This window comes from Eschrichtius robustus, chromosome 3 (assembly GCF_028021215.1).
Source record: "Eschrichtius robustus isolate mEscRob2 chromosome 3, mEscRob2.pri, whole genome shotgun sequence".
NCBI classification, from domain to species: domain Eukaryota; kingdom Metazoa; phylum Chordata; class Mammalia; order Artiodactyla; family Eschrichtiidae; genus Eschrichtius; species Eschrichtius robustus.
The window spans coordinates 91,635,029-91,662,301 of record NC_090826.1 but is presented as its reverse complement, the minus strand read 5'-3'; the positions used below and the strand labels follow the sequence as shown (position 1 = coordinate 91,662,301).

General features: G+C 34.1%; 1 long non-coding RNA gene across 4 annotated transcripts in view; it reads right to left on the bottom strand.

Annotated features, from left to right (window-relative positions):
• The window catches only part of LOC137761188 (uncharacterized), a 58,610-nt gene that overhangs the window by 9,002 nt on the left and 22,335 nt on the right, over positions 1 to 27,273 (bottom strand). Inside the window, exons 2-5 of one of the 4 annotated variants that reach the window (XR_011073402.1) lie at positions 17,063 to 17,209; positions 12,788 to 12,968; positions 9,186 to 9,365; positions 6,870 to 6,950 (exon numbers count right to left, since the gene is read on the bottom strand). This is a non-coding gene — a long non-coding RNA (uncharacterized lncRNA). Of the gene's footprint in view, positions 1 to 6,869; positions 6,951 to 8,681; positions 9,366 to 12,787; positions 12,969 to 17,062; positions 17,210 to 26,892; positions 26,966 to 27,273 lie in introns of those variants that run through there. The other 3 variants (XR_011073401.1, XR_011073400.1, XR_011073399.1) reach the window with 3 other exon arrangements.

Here is a 27,273-nt window from a genome sequence, read left to right as displayed (position 1 = left end):
AAATTAGATACCCATAAACTGAAAAAGTGAACCTTGACCCATATATCTCATCATGTGAAAAAATTAACTCGAACTATATCATAGACCCAAGTGTAAAACCTAAAACTGTACAACTTCTAGAAGAAAATACAAGATACAATCTTTCTGACTTTGTCTTAGGCAAAGATTTCTTTTTTTATAGTGGTTAAATACATATAACATAAAATTTACTACCTTAATCATTTTTAAGTATACATTAATTAGGCCAAGGGCTGACTAGAATAAAGTCTAAATCTCCCAGCCTCTCTTGCAGCTAAGTTTAGAGTGATGATTAAATTCTGGGCAATGCGATGTTTGCAAAAGTAATGTGAGCACTTCTGAATTTTACCCTTTAAAGGAAGGGGTATGAATTTCTTGCTCCATTCTTTCCTCCATTCCATTGCCTGGAATGTGAATGTGATGATGATACATTTGGGACCATACAAGATAAGGGCAAGTTTTCTTTTTTTTTTTTCTTTTCTTTTTGTGGTTATAAACAAGAATATCTTTATTACTAAGAAATCCCACTGAAGTTTTTAGGGGTGAAGGCCATGATGTACGCAATTTACTCTCAAATTGTTCACAAAAAGGATACACTTGTTATTTGTGCTATTCTTATTTTTGCAGGATAAGGGCAATTTTCTATCATGAAGCAATAGCATAGTAAATGCAAGGCCCTTAGAAAACTTTATGGAGCATACCTGCCAAACCAGACTTTAATCTCTATTTTCCATTTCATTACATGAAAGGAAAAGATATTTCTATCTCATTTAAGCCACTGTTATGTGGGTTTCTTTCTCATACAACATATCCTATATCCCAACTACACAAGATCCACTGAGGATGGTTCTAGTTGTCAGCAGTTATTGACATTAGAAGATCAAGTAGACCTGACATCTAAAGAATCCATTAAGGACAACATGCAAAATGAATATATAATTACTCATACCTCTAACAGCATTTTAATTATTTATTAGAATGAAAGAAAAAAATAGAAAAGAAAGAAAAATCCTGGTGATAAGGACAATCTTGTTTTTATTTAAAATACACAGATTTTTAAGAAATGTGAATATTTTTTATTGCTGGCATGGCATAGTGGGAATTAGGATATAAGAGTAAAGAAGCAAAGTTAAAGCTAAATTATTTGCTGCTTAAAAAAAGAAGAGAGAAGGTGTCAGTAGTATGAAAGGTTAGAGCCAGTGAGGTTTGGAGAGAGAGTAGGGAAAAGATTAAGAAAGAATTTGTAACCAAGAAGTTACTCTGGGAAGAAACAGATGATAAAGATGTTTGGAGAAAAATTAATACATACTATATGATGCAACTTCTACCTTCTCACTTAATCTTCAGTAAAATCTAAATAGTTCACTATCATTATAGAAATCATAATTGCCATTTAATAATACAAAGACATATTGAATTCTGATTTAACGCTGTATAGATTGCATGAAAACACATTCTCTCTAGAGAGGTTCAATCAGATCTGTATTACATAGTACGTAATTACATACTGAATTACACAGTATGTATACACAGTTATAAATTCTAGGTATACAAATGTAAACAAGATAAAAATATGCATCCTCCAAGATTTCACAATCTAAAAAGTCATAAAATGAAGCAAAAAGTGACAAAACAATGTAACGAATGTTGGATACTAGGGATATGTAAAGGGTGCTAAGACAGTGCAGGAGAGAGAAAGACTAAATCTAGTCATAGGGTAGGGAAAGAGGAAGTATCAAATTATTTCAGGAGGTAATACTTTTGTGGAGGCAGGTTGGAATTCTTCATGAAGTGAAGGAAAAAGAACCCTAGGTAAAAGGAATAACAACTACTTACAAATGTATAGAAGTATGAGCCAGTCAGACACAGAAAGACAAATATCATATGATATCACTTATATGGGGAATCTAAAGAAAAAATGGGTATAATTGAACTTATTTACAAACCAGAAATAAACTCTCAGAAATAGAAAACAAACATGGTTACCAAAGGGGAAAGGAGGGGGAGGGATAAATTAGGAGTTTAGGATTAACATATCATCTACACGCTACTATATATAATATAGATAAACAACAAGGACCTACTTATAGCACAGGGAACTGTATTCAGTATCTTGTAAAAATCTATGATGTAGAAGAACCTGAAAAAGATGTATGTATATATTTGTATATATAGACCTGAATCACTTTGCTGTACACCTGAAACTGACACAGCATTGTAAATCAACCATACTTCAATACTTGTTTTCTTTTTTAATTTTTGGCCATGTTGAGCAGCATGCAGGATCTTAGTACCCCAACCTGGGATTGAACCTGCATCCCCTGCAGTGGAACTGCAGAGTCTAACCACTGGACTGCCAGGAATGTCCCCTGCAAAAATTTTTAAGGGGTATGAGCCAACATTTTACCTCAGTGGCCTACAAGTGGTTTAGTATTGTGAGAGTCCAGGATTTTTAAGGGGGACTGAAAAGAGATGCATTGAGAGAGTTATACACTTTTTCAAGACATCCTAAGGACTTTTTGAATTCTCCTTTCATGTGGAAGAATTAAAACAATAGCTTCACTTATTTATAAAACAAAGCTTTTCCTAAGCATCTATTTGTTCCAGATACTGTTTAGATAAAAACATATGGAGGGAGTAACCTCATATCTTAATGGGAGGAGAAAAATTTTTAAATAAGTAAAAAATATATTACAAATACATTAAGAAACATATATTAAGAAAATAAGATACTATGTTTCTGGGGGGGAAAATGAATTAATGTTATAGAGAATATGATGTGGGCAGGGAGGAGAGAGATTTGCTTTAGCTAGAGTAGTCACGAAATGCTTCTCTGAGGAGGTGATATTTGTTGAGACCTGAATAAGAAATAGAGGACCATGTAAACATTCACTGGAAGCAGTTTCAAAGCAGAATCAATAGCAAAGGCACAGAAATGAGAGTAAGCTTGAATGTTTGAGGGGTGGAAAGAAAGCCAGTGCTACAGACTGAATGATTGTGTGTCTGCAAAATTCATGCGTTGAAATCTAATCTCCAATATAATGAGATTTGGACGTGGAGCCTTTGAGAGATGATTAGGTCACAAGGGCAGAACCTCATGAACAGGATTAGTGTTTTTATAAAAGAGACCCCAGAGAGCTCCCTTTCCCGTTCTGCCATATGAAGACACAGTGAGAAGACCGTCATCTATGAACAAGAAAGTGGTCCTTCATCAGACTTCAAATCTGTAGCACTTTGATCTTAGACTTCCCAGCCTCCAGAACTGTGAGAAATAAATTTCTGTTGTTAAGACAGACTGAGTAGACAAGCCACCCAGTCTATGGTATTCTGTAATAGCATCCCAAATAGGTTAAGACAACTACTGGATGAACATAGTGAATAAGAAGTAAAAATGAGCTTAGAGAGTCAGGTAGGGGCCAAATTATATAGAAATATGTAAAATAGGTAAATTAATATGGATATGTTTGATTTCAATAGAAATCCATTGGAAGCATCTATGCATGGAATGGCATGATCTTTTAGAAAGATACTTCTGGCTTTTATGTGGAGAATAGACTGTACTTAGGCAAGAATGAAGCAAAGTATTCTAGTTAGGGAGCTATTTCAGAATCCTAGACAAAAGTAGTATGGAACTGCAATGAGAAATGGAAACAGTGAGAAATATTTGAATCTGGAGTATATTTTGGCAGAAGAGATGTGACAGACTATCCAGAACAAATAGGTGCGAGATGTGAAGAATCATGACTCATACTCCTGTCTGAGCAAAAAGGTAGATAGATAACTATGCCAATACCTGGGATGGGGAAGGTTTGGTAAGAGTGTATTTCAACAGGAGCAGTTTGAGGAAAGATGAAAATTATTTTTTGTGTTTTGGCCTTGTTAGCTTTCATATATCTACTAAAGAGAGTGGAAGTATTGATTAAGCACTGGAGCCTAGGAGAGGTCTCGTCTAGAAATATAAACTTTAGTGTCATTAGCATATTCTGATATTTAAATCATGGAACTAGAAAGATCATCTTAGGAGAAAAATTAGAAAGAGAAAAGAAAGAGGCTGAGAGCTGGAGTCCTTCAGCACTTAGACATCTGTCAAAAAAAGGAAGAACCATCAATGGAGACATCAAAGGAGCCACTAGGGAAGTAGAGGAAAACAAAACAAAAAACTGTCAAATGTTATGTCACTGTGGATTTCACGGAAACATTTCAAGAATGGACCCAGTGGTCAACTATGTCAAATGTTATTGATAAGTCAAATAAGATGATTTGCAATGAAACATTGATTTTGGCAAGATGCAGGTCATAATTGGCTTTGACAAGAGCCAATTCAGTAGAGTACTGGAGACTAAAGATTGAAGTGGTTTGAGAAAAGAATAGGATAGGTGAAGTAAGGGTACTTATAGAAAACTTTTAAGGTATATTGTCATAAAAAGGAGCAGAGAAAGGGTTGGTGAATGGAAAAGTTAAAGGTTAAGGGAGGATTTTAATTTTAGGTTTTATTTTAGTCCAAGTTACACATTCACATAATTCAGTTAAATAACTCAAAAGCCTTCACACAAATGTAATTGTCCCCTGCATATATCACCCCCCATTTTTCAACCTTCAGAAACCTTAGAATCAACTATTTTAGCTGATTCTTTTGGCTTCTTCTTGACTTCTGTGTCTGCACTGGCCTCCTTTGTCTACATTAGACTATTCCTATCCACTATTTTCCTTTTTTTTGTTTTCCTCTTTCCCCTTTTCTTTCCTTTTATCTCTCCTCCCAAGTCTCTTTAATCTTATTCTTATTATTTTCCTTTTTTAAAAAACTAAGCTCTACCTTTCTTTTCCTTTTCCTTCTCCATTTCCTCTTTATCCTCTTCATCTTCCTTCTTTCTATGTCTATCTCTTCCCCCCACCCCCCAGATACGGCCAGCCAAAGTTTTAAAATGCCATATATGTTACACTTCATGAATAAAGATTTTTAGGCCAGGTTCTTATATTTGAGTCAAACTAGCCAAACAATTGTAGTTCTCTTTCTAAGGAGGAAAAATGGGTTTTTTGAATGTCGTATTAACCTTATTTTGTTTCCTTCAGCATCAGTATTATTCAATAGAAATAATAAATAAATGATACATATAGAATATATTTCTAACTAGCTTAAAGACTTCTGAGAATAGGAGGTCTCCTTTACTCAATAGATATTTCCTTAAGATCAACTACTCTGCCTTATTCATCTATTACCCTAGCACCTAATACTGTGCCTGGTAGGTAATAGCTGCTCAAAAACCTTTATATAATTGTATTCATAATCCTCCTAGCAAGTAGACCACAGTGCTAACACATTGACAAACTCTGGAAGTGTCAACTTAAACAATTATAACATGGTTTTTCTTTGCATTTGACTATCTTCCATGTCAAACCTTAATCTTCAAAGTAAAATTATATTTTTAAGAAAACAATACCACCATTAAACTATATGGCATATGTTTTTCTTATGCTCCATTGCATATTTGATATGACATTCATGTTTACTTAGTAAAATATGTGCCAGATCCTTATGCTACACTCAGAGGCTAGAAGGAGTGGTTATAAAATAGTGTGATAAGTGCTACAAGAAACAAAAAAGAAAGTCACATTTTCCTGGGGGAGTCTTCATAGGTTTCAGAGAAGAGGTGACTTTTAATCTGAGTCTGAAAGTGTGAGTGGTAAGAGCCATTTCAATGAGCCCTGATACTCAACACAATCTTTATAACAAACAGGTGCAAGATAAAGTCATAAGTTTTAGTGAGACAAGTAATATATTTTAAAAATACTTCCTACTTTATTTGAGTGTACTGTGTAAGGAAATATGGACAGCAGAAAACATACCATCTAGAGACAAGAGCAATTAAAACTGAGCCCACTAAATGTGGGAACATTTTATTCAGAATTTTCACCTAATATCCTTTTGTTTAAACCATTATTAAGAAATATCTTCAAAAAAAAAAAAAAAAAAAAGAAATATCCTCCAACTTATCACATGTGAATTTTAAGCCTCAGTGGTATTATGTTTGACACAGACAGATCACTTCTGGGATTATATTAATTTAGGTAGTAGTACCTGTCAGTGAGCATTTGATTGCCCACAATGCAGAAGGATTTACTCATATTATTGATTTGTTGGCAAATATATTGGATGAAAATCCCCTGATATTGCTAGAAGTTGTGCAATCCAATCCAAATCTTATTGGATCTGTGAGCCATTTTCCTCTGTGTTTAGACTTGTGATATCTTTCTATAAATAGAAAAACTCAGATGTTAACTACAAAAGAACATTTACTGTTATGCAGGTGTACCCTAGGCTTGTGTCTCTGATGCTCAGTTATAACAAGTGCTTTGATTCCTTTTCAATTTAATTTTCTTTTGTCTTTTTCAAACCAGTCAATAGAAGAGAAAGTATAAAATGATTATAAGTATCTAAGCAAAGATAACCCTTTGACCTCTTGAAGACCAAAAGGGTTACATAATACGCTTGGATATTTTTAGGTAAACTATAAAATTTTCTTTCCAAATACATTGCCCTAGATTTGCCTGTGAAAACAAGGCAATTGTATTAAAATTTATTGGACATTTAATTTCAAACAATTTCACATGCTATAGTATATTTAAGCAAATTCTACCTCCAGAACCAGCCAAATCCTCATAAAATCTGTTTTGGTAAATCCCATACCATAGATTTTTTAGCCCACTACTAATGTGTAGCATCTGTTATTTCACCATGGTGGTAGAATCTTAATTCAAAATTAAGGGCCCAAAGTTGTCAAAACCTAAAGCTGCTAGCATTTACAATTTAGTGATCATGGCATAAGAAATAGAATTTACTTAGCCTTTGAAGTGTCCTTGGACATATAAAGTCCACAGAAATGTCCATCTTTGTACTTCATGAGAGACCACTGTATTTCAGGGTGAAAAAATTACTGCAAAAAGAAAAGGAAAGAAAACATACCACAGCATAATAACAATGGATGCCTCTTAGTCTTACTAAGAGGAAAATTATATATTTGTATATTTTACATTAGATTTCTAATGGCATGTCTTAATGACTAATGGTGGTGGTAGTAATTTTTCCCCCAGCCTAGATTTATTTTTCTATTTCACTATTTTTTTCCCTTAGGCATTAGAAGACAGAAACTTGGGAATAGGAGGAGTATCTAGCATGGAAAGTGACTTCAGAAATCATTGGGAAAGTATGAACTTGAACATTTGAGGCCATGGACTTAGAAAATAAGCACGCAACAAGGGAAGACAAGAAATGAGACGTAACCATAACTGTACACCTGTGTATATTTTCAGGTACATTTCTAAACACATATAGCAAAATTTCTCCTATTTCAAATGACATATATGCAATCAATTTTTCCCTAGTTGTATTTCAGGTAAAAGAAAGCACTGGTTTAGATACTTGTCCGAGTTCTACCACCAGATACCTGTGTAAGTTTTGACAAGTAATTAAACCTGTCTGACCCTTAGGTTACTCAGGCTTAATTCAACTTGGTGAATATGAATTGTTCTCATATTAGGTGTCAGTCCTTGTGTTCAATTCTGAGAGCCCAAAGATAAAAATTACTTCTACTTGAGTTACTGCAATTTCCAATTCCAATCTCACCTGACTCAATAACTTCTAAATTGTCCACACTGCTCCAAAGTGATCTCTTTATAATAGAAATCCCAAAGGTTTTTAAATGCTTCAATAACACCATGTGGCCCTCACAAAAAATCTTAAATTCCCTAGAAATGTACACCTGACCCTTTATGGTGGGTCCTTCTTTGCTTCTCCGTATCCATTTTTTATTCCTCCTCACTAAATAATCCCCCTGCTGCTCAGAAATGTTTTCTCTGTTTTCTGTTTTGTTCCTTTTGTAGTATGTGTATTTCTTTCCACCTAAAACTGCATCCTTATCACTTCTACTTATTCCTAACTTCTGTTAATCCTTTGTACTTCAGTACTTAAGTCTCTCTTCCTTCAGACAGAAGCCTCCTCTGATCCTGCTGATGTATTGTGGAATTTATCAAGCAGTATTGTAAATCTCTTTATGGATCTGTTTATCAACTATAGTAGAGATCCTAGAGTACCGATTAACAGTATGAATTATTGAATCAGATCGCCTAGTTTCAAATTCAGCCTATCTCAGTACTGCGTAACCTTAGGCAAGTTATTGAGCCTCCTCCATCTTCAATTGTTTTATGCGTGAGATGGGAATTGATTATTAGTACCTAGCTCTTGGGAGTGTTATGAGGATTAGAAAACAAACATAAAACCAAAAACACAAAAAATGAAAATCAAATCTATGCATGTAAAATGCTATACCCAGAGCCTGAAACATAATAAGTGCTTAATAAATGTAATTTATCATTTTATTATTGCTAAGATTGTCTCATCTCTGTATCTCTGATACCTTACACATTACCTGACATGACACATTTACCAATTCATTAATTAAGTGAATATCTATTATGCACCTCTGTGTCAACTATTATGTAATTGCAGGACATAAAAATACAAAGAGTAAGTATGATAACTGAATGAAGGAATGAATGAAAGAATGACCAAACACAAGTTCTATTCCTATTCATAAAAAGTGTTTGGTATCTAGTGAGGGAAAAACCATGTAAGTGAAGAATATAACAAAGAGTATGTAACAGTTCTGGTTCAGTGCAGGAAGTTAAATCTTTTCAAAGTGTATCAAGCAGAAAGGAAATTTAATTCAGGGAATCTGTAGCTTAGACAACTGTTGAACAAGCGAGGAATGGAAGTCAGGGTCAACTACTGGATTCCTGAATTTAAGGGCACATCACCAAAGTTGTAATCCAGGGGAATATAGGCTGCTCCTGCGGTCAAACTACCTCTCATCCACATAATACTGGTGACTCATGGCTGGGAAGCTGAGTGTGGGGCTCCTCAACTGCCTTTATTCACTCCAGTCTCCATGACTTTGCTTGCTATGCCAGCAAGAAGATGGCTTTCCCCTGTCTTCCACTGTCCAAATCATATGTTAGACCCTCTTGGGCAAGTCTGTGAAATGTAGTAGTTTTCACTTCCCAAACTCTCCAACTACATAGTGTCCATGTACTTTGTAGGAAAATGTTTTAGTTTTAAAAGTCTCTGCTTTAACATCTATTTTTTTAATATCCCCATTTTTAAAAAATCCTACCATTCCAAAGTCAGTAGCAGTCACTTCACAGGTTCACAGAGAAAAATATTATTCTGGATCTATCCAGTGGTCCAGTGATGGAATTATATTCTCAGGATTTTATGAAGCACAGAGTAGGAGCATGTAAACCAGGTCAGGATGGAGGGTGTAGGCTCAAGTGGACTTCCTGAAAGAAGAGCTCTGTGAAGAAGAAAGCAAGGAAGCAGTTAGAATAATGTGAATGTGGTCTTACATTTCAGGAGTTCCCTTACAAAGAGAGAACTCCCCGCTGAAGATATTTTCTTATTTGGAAGTAATGCATTTGTGAAATGCTATTAACAAAGTATCAGTAAAAAAAAAAAAAACTGGGTGCCAAACATAAGAACAATTTAGTCTATTCTTACCAAGTACTTATGGGGTTCTGATTGGACTTCTATGCATTGAGATCCCTGCAAAGAGATGGTTGTGCCTGGCACACACACCAAGCACTAGACTTTAAGGCATGATTTGGAATTGTATTTATACAGTCTTTCTTAAAGTTTGCTCTCTCTTTAAACTATACTCAGGCAAAACCGGAACTAGAAATGAGAACTTGAAAGTATCGAGGTTTTTGCATTTCTTATTAAATCAAACAAATTTTCATCATGGAAAAATTAGTAATCTTGTTTTTTTAGATATAAGAGGCAACTCTGGGCAGATAAACCTGATTAAATCCATTTGATTTTTGTTATATATGTTGTAGTTTGTTATATTAGGAAAGGAGATTTCATCACTTAAAAATGTTTTCTTTCATTTGCATTTCACATAATAATATTATTAACTGGTATTCTATAGTCTCCAAAGAGCTAAGAAATCCAGTTTTAGTTAGCCATACTCTAGATTAGTTGCAGTAGAGCTGTGGTCTACTGTAGGAAACAGGTAGGTAATTCATTAAAACCATTTTACTATAGAAAGCAGCAAATGAATTTTCAAAATAACTACCTAGCATTTTTTTTTTTCTATTTGGTTAATTTGTGACTATCTTGGCCCTCTCAACTCCTGAATTTTATTATCTCCTTAGCCACAGTGAAAGATATAAAAGTTATTAGGAATTACCTCTTAGATATTAAAAGTTCTAATTGATAGTATTTCTTAAGTACATTGGGAGTGGGTTTTTTTCAAATTAGCATTCAAACATTTGATATTTAAGCCATTTTATTTTTTATTCTCCTTAAAACAAGGTTTCTTTTCACTCCTCTCCAAACTTTAAGATAGGTTTACATAAGGTGAGAAGAAATTTGTTACCTTACATATCTTTGTTTTCTAGTATTAAAAATGTCCCTTCCTTATGCTTTTATGGTTGATAGTATATTGGCGCCCTTCCACTAATTTTTAAGTTAGAGATAAACTATCAAAGTAATACCATCTTATAAAATACAAATGATAAGTGATCTTCCTTTTCATCGTAAGTTGTCATAAGTATCTCTGCCTACCTCATTTTACTTCCTTTTATAATAATCTAAGAAATTTTAAAACTATTTTCTAGATTTAAGTAAAATTTTAGCAGACAATTGGATGATTATCAAACATACACAACATTTATCTTCAAGATTTATAATATTCTTTTAAAAAATTATTTTAGTGTTGAAAGTAATACATCTTATTGTATAAAAAATATTAACAATATTACGCAATACTGTAGCAGCCATTTTGTTGAATGGCACCAATGTGGTTTAGGTAACTGACTTGATCTCAAGGGGTGAGCCTGCTTGGTTGAATCATAGCATCGGTGTTGTCAGTGATTGGCTTAAGAATAATTATGTGACCAAATTTTGGCCTTGAAACACAAAAAGAGGATTGTTGGAATCCTTGTTCTTCAGTGGAAGAGAATCTCTATCATTCTTGAAAAAGAGTAGGGCCCTTTCTGCTATTGGCAGTTATCCCACTGTCCTGATGAGCAGTGATATAGACAGAAGATGACAAAGGGAAAGGAAAGAACACAGTTCTGCAATAACATAACTGAACGACTAATCAATCAATCCAGAAGCCTAGCTTCTTTCTAGCTTTTCTGTTAAATGGGATAATAAATTTTTTTGTTCCTTAAGCAAATTTTTGTTTACTTTTCTGTTACTTGTGACTGAAAACCGCCTGACTGATAAAAAGCAGAAAGCGAAGGTCTGGCTCCGTCTACCTTTTTAACACACTACCCTAAAGTAAACATCGTTAGCTATTGTATATGAAATCTTCCACATCTTGTCCCTATTCACACAAAAACAGATCCGCCTCTCTCATTTTCATTACACACAGAGAGAAAGAGAGCGAGAGATCTTTTTAAAATATTATTTTTATTATTCCTATTTTAACAAATGAGATTATAATGTACACAGTGATATGCACCAGGCTTTTTTTTTCCCACATAATGTAAGATGGACAATTTTCACATCACTATACATAAAAGAAGACCCATTCTTTGTAATAGTCACATAGTATATCATAGGGTGAGTGATCTTTTAATTTCTTTAACGACTGCCCTAATAATAGAAATTTAAATTGTTTTGAATTTTTTGTTATTATGAACAGTGTAATGAGTATTTTTATACATATATCTCTGAGTAAGTGTGAAAGTGTTTTCTTAGAATAGATTCATCACAATAAAAATGATGACATTATTTATTTTGATTGTCTTCTTTACTCAGTAGTGGTAACTATACTGAGGCACAGAGCTACGTACTTGCTTTTGGAAGTTTTAGAGTCAGTATTCTGCTCTGATTTTAGAGCTAGCCCTCTCTGAGATATATTTTGCCACCTCCTTTTTAAGATTTCTTTTTAGAATTGCATTGGATTTATGATTCAATTTGAGGAAATCTATCTTTCCACGTTTTTGTGTCTTCTTTTTGGCTTTTCGGAAGAAAAATTACAGTTTTTTTTTTTTTCCATATAGGTGAGACATTTCTCATTAAGCATAATCCTAAGCATCTCACACTTTATATTAGAAGTTTTTAATAAAAGATGTTAGAAATTAGATGTTTTGACCAGGGATCCCAAGAAAAAATAAAGAGGGAAAATCTCCCTAAAAGCATCAGTTTATCTTATGGAGAGTAATCTATACGATTTAGTTTATATTAAAATGGGATATAGGGATTCCCTGGTGGTGCAGTGGTTAAGAATCTGCCTGCCAATGCAGGGCACACGTGTTCCAGCCCTGGTCCGGGAAGATCTCACATGCTGCGGAGCAACTAAGCCCACGAGCCACAACTACTGAAGGCTGTGTGCCACAGCTACTAAATCCCGCACACCTAGAGCCCATGTTCCACAACAGAGAGGAGCCACCACAATGAGAATCCCATGCACATCAACGAAAAGTAGCCCCTGCTCACAGCAACTAGAGAAAGCCCACGTGCAGCAATGAAGACCTAATGCAGCCAAAAATAAAAAAGTAAATAAAATAAATAAATTAAAAATGGATTTCTATTTAAAAAAACAATAAATAAGGAAAAAGACCTGGATATATTATAAAAGAAAATTCAGAGCTCGTATGAAATTTTTTCATAAAATATAAGGAAAGGTATTTTGTGTCTATATACTAGTTAACTATTGACAAAGTGAATTGCCCAAAACTTGGAGCTTAAACCGACATTTATTACCTGACAGTTTCTGAGGGTAAAGTTTCTGGATGTAGCTTAGCTGGGTAGTTCTGTCTCAAGTCTCTCATTGGCTGTAGTCAAGCTGTTGACCAGGGCTGTAGTTATTTAGGGCTTAAGGATCTGCTTCTAAGTTCACTTACACAGATGTTGACAAGAGGCTTCAGTCATCCACCACGTAGCCCTGTAGTGATGAGAGAGATGCCGGCGTGAGGGGGAGGTGCCCAAGAAGGAAGTCAGAGGCTTTTATAATGTGATCTCAGAAGTGATATTCTATCGCTTCTGATGTTTTCTACTGCTTACACAGACCCACCTTGGGACAATGTGAGTGGGAACTAAACAAGGGTGTGAATACCATGAGGCAGGGATCATCAAAGGCCGTCTTGGAGACTAGATGCCAGAGGTCTTCTGGTGACTTGAACATCCTCCGCTACCATATGGATACCAAAATGAAAATGTTTGAGAAGCGCTGACCTATGGAATTTTATTTATAAAGAGTCTTAAGGCATGTAAGAAACCTGTATTTGTAAATAGTTTCACAATTTTTTCAAAGAACTTCATATATATATATATATATATATATATATATATATATATATATACACACACATACATTTTCGTTCCAAAACTCCAGTAAGTAAATTTTACCTCAAAAGAAGTAAAGACTAGACTAATCTGGAGGATGAAACCATTTCGCTGTTTTAGCCCCAGCTAAGCTCTCACTTTAATAAAGCCACACGAGTAATACCCATTTTGCCACGTGGAGCAGAGCAACCAATCAACTGATCTCAATCAACCCACAGAATCATAAGAAATAATAAGGAGTTGCTCTTATAAGTCAGTAAGTTTTTTGGAGCGTTTTTACCACAGCAATATATACCTGAAACAGAAATTGCTACTATATAGAAGTGGGGTGCTGGCATCATACAAACATAAAATATTGGCTTTGGGACTAAGCAGCAAATACCTGGTTAGAAGAGCAGTGATAAAATTGCTATTGGAAACTTGACAACCTAATTTATGTATTGATAGAAAATTAACGGGAATAATGACCTTGATAACTTGTAAGATAAAACATGTACCTAATGACTTTGTGATTCTGGCTAAGTAGATTTTCAGACAGGATGTTGAAAGTGCCAATTGGCTTCTTATAGTTGCCTAAGATATGGTTTTATAGGAAAGAGATGAATGAAAGAAGGAACTGTTTGGTTTCAAGCGGAGCTTAATGAAATGATTTCTAACAGAAGATTAGCTGAGTTAGAATATAAAATTGGTTTTCATTCCCAGCTTCTCCAGTGGACAATAGATTATCAAATTAAGAGGTGAAAATGAAATTCAGGGTAATAACAGTAAAATGTGGCTTCAAAATAAAGATCAAATCAAGGCTATGAATGTAAGACCCTTAGTTAAGACCTAAGAAAGATTCAAGTTGTTTCTTCTCAGACTCTCAGCCAGACCAAAGGCTCCTAAGAATTTTAAGGATGTTGTCTCAAAGCACATTAACCCATATTTCAAAGTAGAAAGAGATCTGTCTTGAAAATATATGTCCCTGTGACTTTTGTTTAATGGAATGAACTATAATATGTAAACAGTCCACATGATTTTAAATGGAATTTTAGTAGTGAAAGCACTATCAGCTTAGACTAAAAGGCACAGAGACAGTTCAAAACAATTTGGGCCGTCGACTTTCTACAGCAGGAAACAGCCTGAGAAACATACTGAGCTACAAGCAAAAGCAACTTGTTACTAAAAAGGGGGGCATAGAATTGAGCCAAGGGCCAGAGGGAGCCACTTGCAAATAGGAGAAGTGGGTATAATCAAGAAACATCCCCTGCCTCTGGAGCAGGACAACTGGTGGCATGTACATGACTGGATTCCAGAATTTCTATGTGTCTCTACTTCCTCCATCCTTTCTGAGTAGGAGTGTCTAGCATGATTATCTTCTTTCTATCTCACCATTTTATGAACTTACATAGAGGGTAGACTGGTAATTTACCTTTCCAGTTTATAAGTCTCTGCACCCAACAAATGAGCCCAAGTAACTGTACCTAAGGGATCACCCTGAACATTATTTAGATGTGGGCTCTTGAACTTCAAAGTTAGATCTGATGACATAATAGGATAAGACTTTTGGGTCTTGGAGAGAGCATGATTTTCTTTTGCATGTGAGAGGAATGGATCATCAGGGATCAGAGAGATCATGGCAAAATGTTAAGTGAGCCTTGACTCCCAGTGTTCCAGACCTTGTGTAGTCCCCTCCCACATTGAACCTAGGCTTGGTTCTGTGTCTTCTTTTGGTCAATGGGACATTTGCAAGTATGATGCAAGCAGAGGATTGATAGGCATATGTGTATTGGAGTTTGTCCTTTTGGAATGCTCCCACTAGGAATTTAGTCACTTAGCTGTAAGGTAGTACAGACTAGACTGCTGAATCATTAGAGATCACATGGAGATAAGCCTTAAAGGATGAGAAACCATTCTGGACCTTCCAGCCCAGACAAACTCCAGCTAAACGCAGCCACATGAGTTACCTCAGCTATATCACATGGAGCAGTAAAACTACCCAGATGAGCCCAGACAACACACAGAATGGTCAGAAATGATTAATCAGCATTTAGTCTCAAAATTTTGGAGTGGCGTGTGACACAGGAATAGATAACTGAAACAATTTATTTTGAAAGACTCTTAACATGGAAGTTTTGTTAGTCTCCAATATATTACCCTAAACTACGGTAAAGAAGTAAAATTAGGCAAATTCTTTTTGTTTTTTCTGCTAAGGTTTGAGTGCAAGTGCAATTCCTAAGGCTCTAAGGAGAATTTTTCTGACTTTTCTACGTAAAGAAATTCATTGATAAATGGAGTATTTGGCATGCAAATTTTTTTGCTAAATTCACAAATGATTTATGACCTATTTACCTATTAGAGGTGATCATCACAATACTAACAGTTGAGAGATAATGCTAGTTAACTAATAAAACATGTTAAGCATCCTGCCAAAATACCAGTGTCTGACTAATAATTTCAATCATTTTCAGTTTAAATTGTATTATCACCTTATGAAATCTCATTAGAAATTTATTTTTTTGTTTGAAAATTCTAAGTGTAACATAAGTCAATGTTGAAAGTGATACTAGAAACCAAAGAAATTGCATGTTTTAGAATTTATATCAATTTTATTTTAAGGATATTAAAAATATTGAAAACTATTTACTTTGATCTTATATTATCAAGTTGATATTTGATTTCATATAAATTCAGTTTTAACAGAAGAGTTATTTGAACTGTTCTAGTTTATTTATTGGTCTAGTTAAGTAATATAGCCCAGAAAAAAAACAAGACAATCCATCAGAAAAATACATCAGTTCTGCAAAATATCCCTGGAAAGTTTCATCTATAAAATCTATAAAATAATGTGATCATCCACAATAGAAGATTCACAGAATGTTTGGCACACCTTCCATAATGTAAGTCTCTATGGTTTCTAGTAAAGACTTGCTTAAATAAAAACATATTCAAGATTTAACATTTTTCAAGTTAGCCTTTATAAAAATACAATCATTTTAAATTATTAATAAAAAATTATGCTGGCTATTGATACAAATCCTTGAGTTGCCTACTGCTACATTCCAAACATTTTGTTAAGCTTAATTTTACTACTAATTATAAATAATTTTCAAAAATAATATGTAAATAAAAATCATGAGACAGTTAAACAAGAACAGAATATCTTGAAAAATCTGAATCTGGACAATCTGAATCTGAAAAAAGGTATCAATGGATATGTTGAGTATATATCTGAATGTTTTAAATTTGTGATATATTTAGATGTCTGCATTCTTATCTCCAAATTGGGAATAACATTACCTTGTCTGTAATTACTTATGCTAACTAATGAGAAAAGGGAAATGAAAGAGCTTTGTATACCACAAAAAGTCATTGTTCTTCAAGAGTAAAATATTATTACATATATAATTAATATATATGATGAAACTCCTTAGTGACTATTTCAAAAATGTTACTTGTTTGAATATTTTATAAGCCTCTTATCTTTCTGTGAATACCTCAAAGTAGTAAGCAAATCATTTTCTCTCAAGTGGCAGTTTACCTTATTTTATAGAAAGGAAGGAGGCAGTATTCAATTGAAAAAGAAGAATCAGACCATTTGATGTCAGAGCTCTGCCGCATTAATCTTGGGCAAGTTAACTACCCTTTTGAAACTTCATTGCACATACATAAGAAAGGAATGTAGAAGTCATATATATAGAGCATATCCAGCACCTGCTACAGAGTAGATACTGACTCAGCAGTTAATACTTCTTCATTTGCCCTTCCACATGAGATTCTGAGGTTCGATTTCATCATAGTTGTCTTTAATCATATCTTGAGGTTGAGATGCATCTAGCCGATCCACGTGGAGGTGTTACCCTGAAGAAAGTAATATTGTAGGTTTCTTTAAATATATTTGCCAATCATTAATTCAACTTTTAGCAGTTCTTCAGGACTCAACAGCTTTTCTTTCAGCCTTCCCTAATGCCTAAGGCCGTGTTAAGTATATTTTTTTATATTCTCATATCATTTTGTGTTTATTCCTAGAGAGCACTTTCTATATTGCATTATAATTACAGTCATCTCACAGTGTCCTGGCCCTGGAACCAATCCCCTGATGATACCAAAATACAAGGATGCTCAAGTCCCTTACATAAAATTGCATAGTATTTGCATATAACCTATGCACATTATCTGTATACTTTGTATCATCTCTACATTACTTTTAATACCTAATACAATGTAAATTCTGTATAAATAGTTGTAAATACAATGTAAATACCATGTAAACAGTGGCCAGCTCGTGGTAAATTCAAGTTTTGCTTTTTGGAACTTTCTGGAATTTTTTTTTTCAAATATGTTTGATTTGTAGTTGGTTGAATTCAAGGATGCAGAGCACAGGGATATGGAGGGCAGACTGTATTTGCTCTCTTTCCCTATTTCTCCTCAACTGTAAACTCATATGTTTTATGCATCACTGTACTCCAGTGCCAAGCAAAGAGAAATACATATTTGTTAAATGTATGGACTGGTTAAATTATTTTATCAGGGTTGTTTGCATCTCTGCATGAAGTCCAACTCCTCTCCTTCCATTTGTAACCAGATACAGTCTCTGTGCAAGGTAAATTTATTCAACCTCATTCTTTGCTTCATCCTACCTGAGGTGGTCAGGGCTTCTTTGGACTAATTTTAGACAGCCTTTGTTTGACTTTCAGATATAACAATCACTAGCTGTGCAAATTTGGGGAAGTTACTTAACTTCTTTGTGCATTACTTTCCTCATATGTAGAATGACTATAAGTTATGATAATGGCTAATAATAAGATTCTGTGAAAATTAAATGAGTTACATGGATAAATGAGCAAGTATAGTTAGGATGCTGCCTGTTACTAAATAAGTTGGCTACATCGGTTCCCACATGCTCTTTCAACATCACTGTTCTTAGTCTAAGTTAAATGTAAGTGGGACCATTTTAAAATTAATGATAGTTTTATTTATAAATCATTTAATACTAAAGTAATGACAAGTGATATATTTTGGCAAGAGGGTTCAATAGGTACAGATTTTCTTATGCATATATGTATGTGTCTGTGTGTCTGTATATATATATATGTATGCACTTTTTACTCAAGGACTTGGGAAATAGTATAGGTATGTTGAAAACTAGTATTTCATAGTTGCAAGACTATAGTCATAGAAGTCCACTAAGAAACTGATTTAAAACATAGTTTTGTTTTGGACAAACTAATATACACAGAAATAGTAATAAAATATGTATTTTTAAAAAAGGTTTAGTTTAATCATTCAATTCAATTTAATCAATTATAGATATTTCTATTAATCTCATTCTTACAGTGTTATGAGGATAAATTCTTTAGTGGAATTTTTATAGTATTGTGATTATAGCTTTACTATGCTTTCTACTTTTTCTATTTTTAAATAACACTTCCTGCACATGCAAAGTAAGGTGGATAACTGAAACAAGTATCTATATATTCTAGATTTTAAAAATCTTTTGATTTCAATTATCTAGGTCTGTGCTTTCCAATCCAGTAGCCACAAGCCACATGTGGCTATCTGAGCACTTAAAAGTGAAATGTGGCTGGTATGAGTTGAGATGTGCTGTAAGTGTAAAGTAACTATAGGATTCTGAAGACTTAATAGGAAAAACATGTAAAGTATCTTATTAATAGGTTTTATATTGATTAGATATTGAAATGATATTTCAATATATTAGGTAAACAAATGTATTATTTAAATTAATTAAAATTTTTTCTTTATATAGTTTTAATGTGACTACTAAAACATTTGGAATTACATATGTAGTTCATATTGTATTTCTATTGGACATCACTAATCTGGCTAGTTCAAATGAAAGTAATTTTTTAAAAATTTTGTTGGTCGAGAGAGAGAAACCTCTTTATCCATTTTACCTTGTGAGTATAAATACAATCTGAAATATTATATTTCTAAAGCTAATGTTTGACATAAAGTTAAATAATTATATATGTTTTTAAGCTGTACTAAATCTAAAAGAGCAAGCAGTCCACCCGAGATGTTTTTATATACTGTCCAGTCTAGTAGACAGTCCTCAGATTTTTACTCTGAATTTTCCCCCTAATTTCTAACCCATGATGATATCAGTACATAGATACATTACATACGCACATATATAAATACATACATACATATATATAAATGAAGGGAAAGGGAAAGTTCTTCCTTATGTAAGAATGACAGCTAATAAATGTATAAGAATTAGAAAAATCACAATTGGTAAATTATTATAATGATAATTTATTCAGGCAAGAATGAATCACTAATGAATACTAAAATGACTTGGTAAAATTTTGCTGAGGACAAAGATATTTAAATAGGTATACAAGTGGCAAAATATTTACTCATTATAAAGAGAAAAATAGTAATTTTACAATGGAGAATTCCGGCAAAACACTACCTTAGCCAAGTGATCGAAGGTAACATCACCAGTAATGCAAGGAATCAAGAATCATGTTGTTATGATGTAAAGAAAAACACAGAATCACCTCTTTAATATCCCAACCAAAATGCAAAAATTGAATTTAATCATGAGAAAATATCAGGTAACCCAAAATCAGGAACACTCTACAAAAGAACTGGCTTATACTCTTCAAATCTTAGAAGTCATGAAAGACAAGAGAAGGCTGAGGAACTATTGAAAGAACTCAGGAGACATCTCAACTATATGCAGTATGTAATCCTGGACTAGATCCTGAATATGGAGAAAAACCGTTTTTTTTTTTTTTTTTTGCTATGAAATATGTTATTGGGATAATTGGTAAAATGTGAATGGAGTGTGTGCTGATAGTATTATACCAGTGTTGATTTTCAGATTTTAATGATTGTACTGTGCTTACAGACAATAGTGTCCTAGTCTTTTAGGAAATATTGAAGCATACAAGAATAATGGGTTAAATGGCAATTTCCTCTCAATTGGTTCATATGAAAACATTACACACACACACCACACACATACACATACATACACACATACATACACATTTATATACAGGCACTCATGCATACAGAGAGAGACAAGACAGAGAATGGTAAGGCAAATGAGGTAAATTGTTTACATTTGACATTTTACCTGGATGAATTCTTTGTTCTATTTTTGTATCTTATCTGTAAGTCTAAAATTACTTCACAATAAAAAGTCTTTAAAACATGTTAAGTGGCATCCAAGGTAAACCTTGGGAAAGTGCTGGTAGTTCCTTCTTTGAGATAGGAAAGAAGCCATCTTTGGATGGACACGAAACATCTAATGACATAGACAAATATTCTGAAAAGTATTAGAACCACTTATTTACTTTGCTTAAGCTCCGCAATGCCCTTAGCTCTCTTCTTGTCTGATCATATGCAAAGGTGGGAAAAAGCTGCTCTTAAAATGTTTTTTCCTTGAGTTAAAAAATGAGAGAAAAGTCCTACTGAGTTTTGCTTTTTGATTAGCTCAATCAGTTCAAATAAGAAGAGCCGTTCCCAAGGCAAATAGCAAGCTCCACAGCCCTCCTCACTTCCTTAGTGTTGCCACCTGTGTTTTGCAGGGCTTCTCCACACCCTTCTTTCACATCTTTTGAAAAGGTTTGTGGGGCATGGAATTAATGTATAAGCACTCTTGGGAGACTCTCTTTTGCTTACTTTTAGATTTTGCAATTCTGGAACTATTTTACGTTTTTAAAATGTCCTTTCATGCAGAGTTTTTATGAACTCTGAACCAAATACTCAGGTATTTTAACTTTACCTTCAAAGCAATCTTTCTTTGTTATAATTCCATCACCAGAAAATAAAATTGCATCTGGAAACAGACACTAAACTAATAATCATAATAAAGTTATCAACATAACCCCACTAAGCATTTTATAAATTCCCTATTATTTTAAACCAATGACCATCTTCTCTGTGCCCTTTTGAGGCTAATTCATTTTTTGTTATCAAATGTTTTATTCAAAATGCTTCTCAATTTGCAGTATTAAGACAACAGTAACTTATGAAAAATTCTTCGACATACATTAAATTCTAATAAAACAACCAAAAATGTCCAGAAATGATTCTAAGTTAGATAATACAAAAATCTGTGTCCAGAAAGAATTTTAAAAGATAATAAAAGTACTGTGTCTGAGGACCACTTCTGACATTCCTTAACCTTGTGACACTAAACAAATCATTTTGTCTCTGAGCCTCAAACATAAAATAAAGAGGTGGAAATAGATTTAATACTTTGATTCATTGGCAAGTATAATTTGAAGGGTCTTAAACGTCTGGAAAATACAATGGTTTAATTCTAATTTATATTTTTAAGGCTCCAAATACTTTAAATGATAAATTCTCAGTAGATTTTATACAAGGCCTTTTCTTGAGCTTTGCTATTCAAGAAATGACTAATTATCAAACTACATTATGCTAGTGACACAAATAGAATTTTGTGACACAAATAGAATTTTATAATATGTTCTACATATAAAATCTAATAGAAAAAAGGCAGATGACTTACAGTTCCATCCTGGAAGTATACAGAATTCCCAGTGACCTATTTACTAAATAAAACTCTGCTACCATGATGTTCTCTGTATTGCACAGAACACTATAAACATACACAAAATGTCCTTTATTTCTAATTCATTTGAATCACCTTTTCCTCACCTTTATTCAACAGGGAAAAACAAAAATCCAAACCTATTTAATAATAATGTTATTCATTAGTAGATGCAAAAATAGTTTTGACATTTTTACCCCATCAAGGATAATAACAAATGAATGCTATAGAATCAAAAGAGATTGCCCATACTATATTGCTTCTTCCTGAAAGTAAAACAACATAGAAATCAGGTTTCGTTTTCAAAGGGAGAGATTTCTTATTGTCAGGGTTTTTTTTATTATTAAACTTTTTATTCTAAGATAATTATAGATTCATATGTAGTTACAGAAATAATACAGAGATCTGTATACTCTTTATCCAATTTTTCTCAAATGTAACATCTTGCAAAATTATAATACAATATCACAAGCAGAATATTAGTATCAATATAGTCCAGATACAGAACATTTCTGTCACCACCATGATCTCCCATATTGCCCTTTTATAGCCACATTCAATTCCCTCATGCCTTTGACATGACAACTATTAATCTGTTCTTCATTCTATCATATTGTCATTTCAAGAATGTCTCATAAAGAGCTTTTCTCACTTGGTATAATTCTGTGGAGGTTTATCCAGGTTGTTGACTGTATCAATAGTTTATTGTGATACATGTATCACAATTCATTTAACTAATCAACAGTTGAAGGACACTCTGGGTTGTTTCTAGTTTTTGTCCATTAGGAATAAAACTGATATAAATATTTGTGTACAGTTTTTGTGTAAACATAACTCTTCATTTCTCTGGGATAATGCCTAGGAGTGAAATTGCTGGATCATATGGTAGCTGCATATTTCATTTTATAATAAACTAACAAACTATTCTCAAGAATGGTTGTACTAATTTACATTCTCATCTGCAATATATGACTGATCCAGTTTTTCTGCATCATCACCAGCATTTGGTGTTGTCACTATTTTTTTGTTTTTGACATTTTTGTAGACATTTAGTGATATCTAATTGTGGTTTTAATATGCATTTCCCTAATGGATAATGATGTTAAATTCTTTTCCTGTGCTTATTTGCCCTCTGTGTATCCTCTTTGGTGAAATTTCTCTGCATGTCTTTGCCTATTTTCTAATTGGAGCTTCTTTTTAAAAAATCATCCAGGCCTTCCCTGGTGGCGCAGTGGTTACGAATCCGCCTGCCAATGCAGGGGACACGGGTTCGAGCCCTGGTCCAGGAAGATCCCACATGCCGCGGAGCAACTAAGCCCGTGCGCTACAACTACTGAGCCTGCGCTCTAGAGCCCACGAGCCACAACTACTGAGCCCACATGCCACAACTACTGAAGCCCATGCACCCTAGAGCCTGTGCTCCACAATAAGAGAAGCCACCGCAATGAGAAGCCTGCGCACCGCAACGAAGAGTAGCCCCCGCTCACCGCAACTAGAGAAAGCCCGCGCGCAGCAATGAAGACCCAACACAGCCAAAAATAAAAAAAAATTAAAAAATAAAAATAAAATAAAATAAAAAATCATCCAAACAGAGCTGAGATGAGAGGAAACCATTACAGAGAGGACAGAAATCCCTTCTTTTCCTCAAGGATAGAGAAGGTAAAATTCAATGGAAATCCATAAGAATGAGCACTTAAGGGTAGCTGAAGAATTCCTCAAATGCCCATGAGTGAGAGCAGATAAAGGGCCTAGCCATGCCACCTGTGAGTTTACCCATTTCCTATCTTGTGCTACTATTGCTGTAGCCTAAAAATCATACTGAACTTATGATCAAACTTGGCCTTTCTCAAGTAGGGGGGAAACAGGAAGAAAATGGCACCAACTCAGGAAATTGGAACCAACATCCATCCTTCGAGAAACTTAGGAAACATCTTTGACAACTTAGGAAACAATCGTTGACAAACATCATTGACAACTCTCTTTTCCTTATCAAATCCTCCACCGAAGCCTAAAGATTTTATTTCTTACATATCTATTTGAATCTATTGACCTCTCACTAACACCACCTACTGCTATTCTAATCTAAACCGCTATCATTCCTTGCTTGGACCACCAAAATAGATGACTAACTGGTCTTCCTGCATCAACTCCAGCCTTCCTCTATTCTGCAACCAAGATAATTTTTCAAAACAAATCCAATTGTCACCTTCTCAGCTTAATACTCTTCATTGTTCTCATAATATAAAGTCCTTAATATATTCCACAAGGCTCTGTGTGGCCATATATTGAAGTGATAAAGAAGAGAAACAAATAACTTTATATAAAATAAACTCATCTTTACAAAACTCTCTAAAAATTACACAAATATACAGACACACATGTCTAAGTATATATATATATGTATATATACACATATATATACATATAAAATGAGGAAATTATGTTTTATGTATCTATATAACACAAGCATATAGAAAGATGTGCAAAGCTATTTATTACTTAGGGTGGGGACAAGGTGAGAAGGTAAATAAAAGTAAAGAGTTGATTGAAAAGGAAAGGGAGGAAATAGAGAAAAGAAATAACAAAATAACCATTTTTTATAAAAGAACATTTATATATGACTCCACTTATACAAATTTATACATTTGTGTATGTGTTGAGGGAATTTTGCTAAAGAATGATCACTAAATTGTTAACAGTGGTAGTTGTTTGCTGATGGAATTTCACTATTTTTTTTTAAATTTTACATTATTTTCATTTTCTAAAAACACAGCGCATGGAGTCTGAAATCAGAATATCTGGATTCTTATCCCAACTCACTGTGTGTATTAGACAAATTGCCATATCAGGATGAGTACTGAATCTAATTCTTCCAGTTTCCTCTTCAGTAAATGGAAATAGTAAATAGTATCATCTATGTGGGGTCAGTGAGACAACTGAAGGATATAATTCACATATATCTCAGTACCGCATGTTGAAAGTAATCAATAAATAATAACTATTATTATTATTTTAAGATGGAAAAGAATTTTAGTAAGTGAGAAAAGCCCAATAGAAGTGACTGCATATGGGGAGATGCTGGTATGTGCCAGGCAGAAGGTAGAGGTTGGTTAGTTATTCAGACTGGTCTTCATGATTGTATTAGTTTTCTGTTGCTGCATAATAAATTACCACAAACAGTGGCTTAACACAATACCCATTTATTACCGTACAGTTAGGTAGGTGAGAAGTCCAAAAGAGTGAGGTTGGGCTCTCTGCTCAGCATCTCAAGTCAAAGCCACAATCAAGGTTTTAGCCAAGCTTCGTGCTCACCTGGAGCTTAGAGTTCTCTTCCAAGCTTGTGTGGCTGTGGCAGGATGCAGTCTCTTGCAGCAAGAGCACTAAAGTCCCTGTTTCCTTGCTGGATCAGCAAATGACCCCGCTACACTTCAGAGGCTTCCCACACTCTTTGCACATGGTCCCCTCCATCTTCAAAGCCAGCAAAGCCCGAGAACCTCCCTCACATCAAAATCTTTCTTCAAAAACTCAGTCGCTTTCAAGGGCTCACCTGATAGATCAGGTCTATCTCAGATAACTTTGCTTTCTTTAAGTCAATTGTCTCTTGTAAGATAACCTAATCATGAGAGTAACTACCCCATCATATCCAGAAGCCCCCGTGTGAGAAAATCTTGGGGGACCATGTTAGAATTTGACCTAACACAATGATGTTTCATTATCTTAGACTCTTATTTATTTGAGTGTCAGACATTCAGATTTTCTATTCCAGTAATTCTTTTGGTGGGATCTATACCATTTAGTAGAATTTGGTTTGGGTTTTATTAAACTAATCATAGTCTCTTGAGAGTACACTTGATCACACTGACTACATCAGTGTACTAGGAAAGGTGGGTGGGAGAAAAGGTGGTTACTTCTACCTAAGCTTAATTGTATGCTTATATGTTGGGTTACATTATCTTCATCATTTAAGACTACATAATATGGTACCCAAAATACCAACAATAATCTCAAGAAACAGCAATATTCCATATTTCAACATAATTTTACTCCTGTGATGTTCTTCCTTCTCTTCCTCACTTCTTCCACAAAGAAAGATGCAGATGTAGAGGGGAAGTTTTTGAAAGTGAAACATTTATTAATATTAACAATGACAAATATAAACCTAGTATACAAAAGTGACAGTAAAGTGCCACACAGGGCTTGAACATAAAATAATTTTACTCTCTGAAATTTAAATACTGTATAATCAGAGTAGTGATACACTCTGGTAAAATAAACTAAGATAGGAACATCATTTTTTCCTTCATTATTTGATACTTTTTAAACAGTTTAACATCTCAAATCTGGATCACCTTACAACTGATGGATACATTTAAAGTGAGTTCTGTCTTTCAGAAAAAAAAGAGCAGTTAATATATTGATAGAAAGTCTTACAATAAATAGAGAAAATACTAAATAACTCCTAGCCAGCAAGACTGAAGTATTAAATAACGAAAGAAAAAAGTGCCATTTAACAAGGTCAGACTTTTAATTGAAATGGAAAAAAATGGGGGAAGTAGACTTCAGCAATGTTCATTTAAATGTTTTCTAGGAATACTCTGGTTCAAATCCTTGATATAGCCATCATGGTAATAGGCATACCTCTATGTAAAGATGGATTTTGCAAATACACTTAATTTTTCTCTTCATGCCTCTTCTATTCTACTCTGTCTCTTCTGCTTGTTCAATCCTACTCATCTAGGAAGCTTGTCCTAATAAAATTTCCCTTATCTCAGGCTCAACTACTTACCACCCCCTCAATTCCCACAGCAACCTATGCCCACCTCTATCACTGAAATTACCACATTGTACTTATTTGTTTATTAGCTTGTTACTCAAACTTGTCTTGCTTATCTTTGTTTCCCAAGCACATGGCACAGTATTTGGCACATAATAGGTGGCTGAAATATATAAATGGATGAATGTTGGCTTAAATGGCTTAAACCACACTTACCAAGCTGAGTACTCTATTTCACTGTGTGTCAGTGGTATCTGAGTCCATATCCAAATGGCTTCACACACCCTTGCTGGGAGAGAAGAGCAACCCAGAGCATCATCTTCTGATATTAAGAGGGTCAGAATATTATTTTTATTTAAAAAGAAACATGGATATATTATGAAGTAAACTGTAAAATATGTAAAGATATTTAAGTTATATTCTTAGAATTCAAGGTTAGTTTTTTCAAGCTACATCCCCAATCTCCATCCATAGAAGCATGTAGAGAAAAATGTTTGGAAGCCCTGCTTAAGCTTAGGCCTAGACCAAAGCTCTCAGCCTCACTTTATCTGTACCTTTCTGCTCTCACCCCCATGGGAGTGGCTATGGCACTCAGCC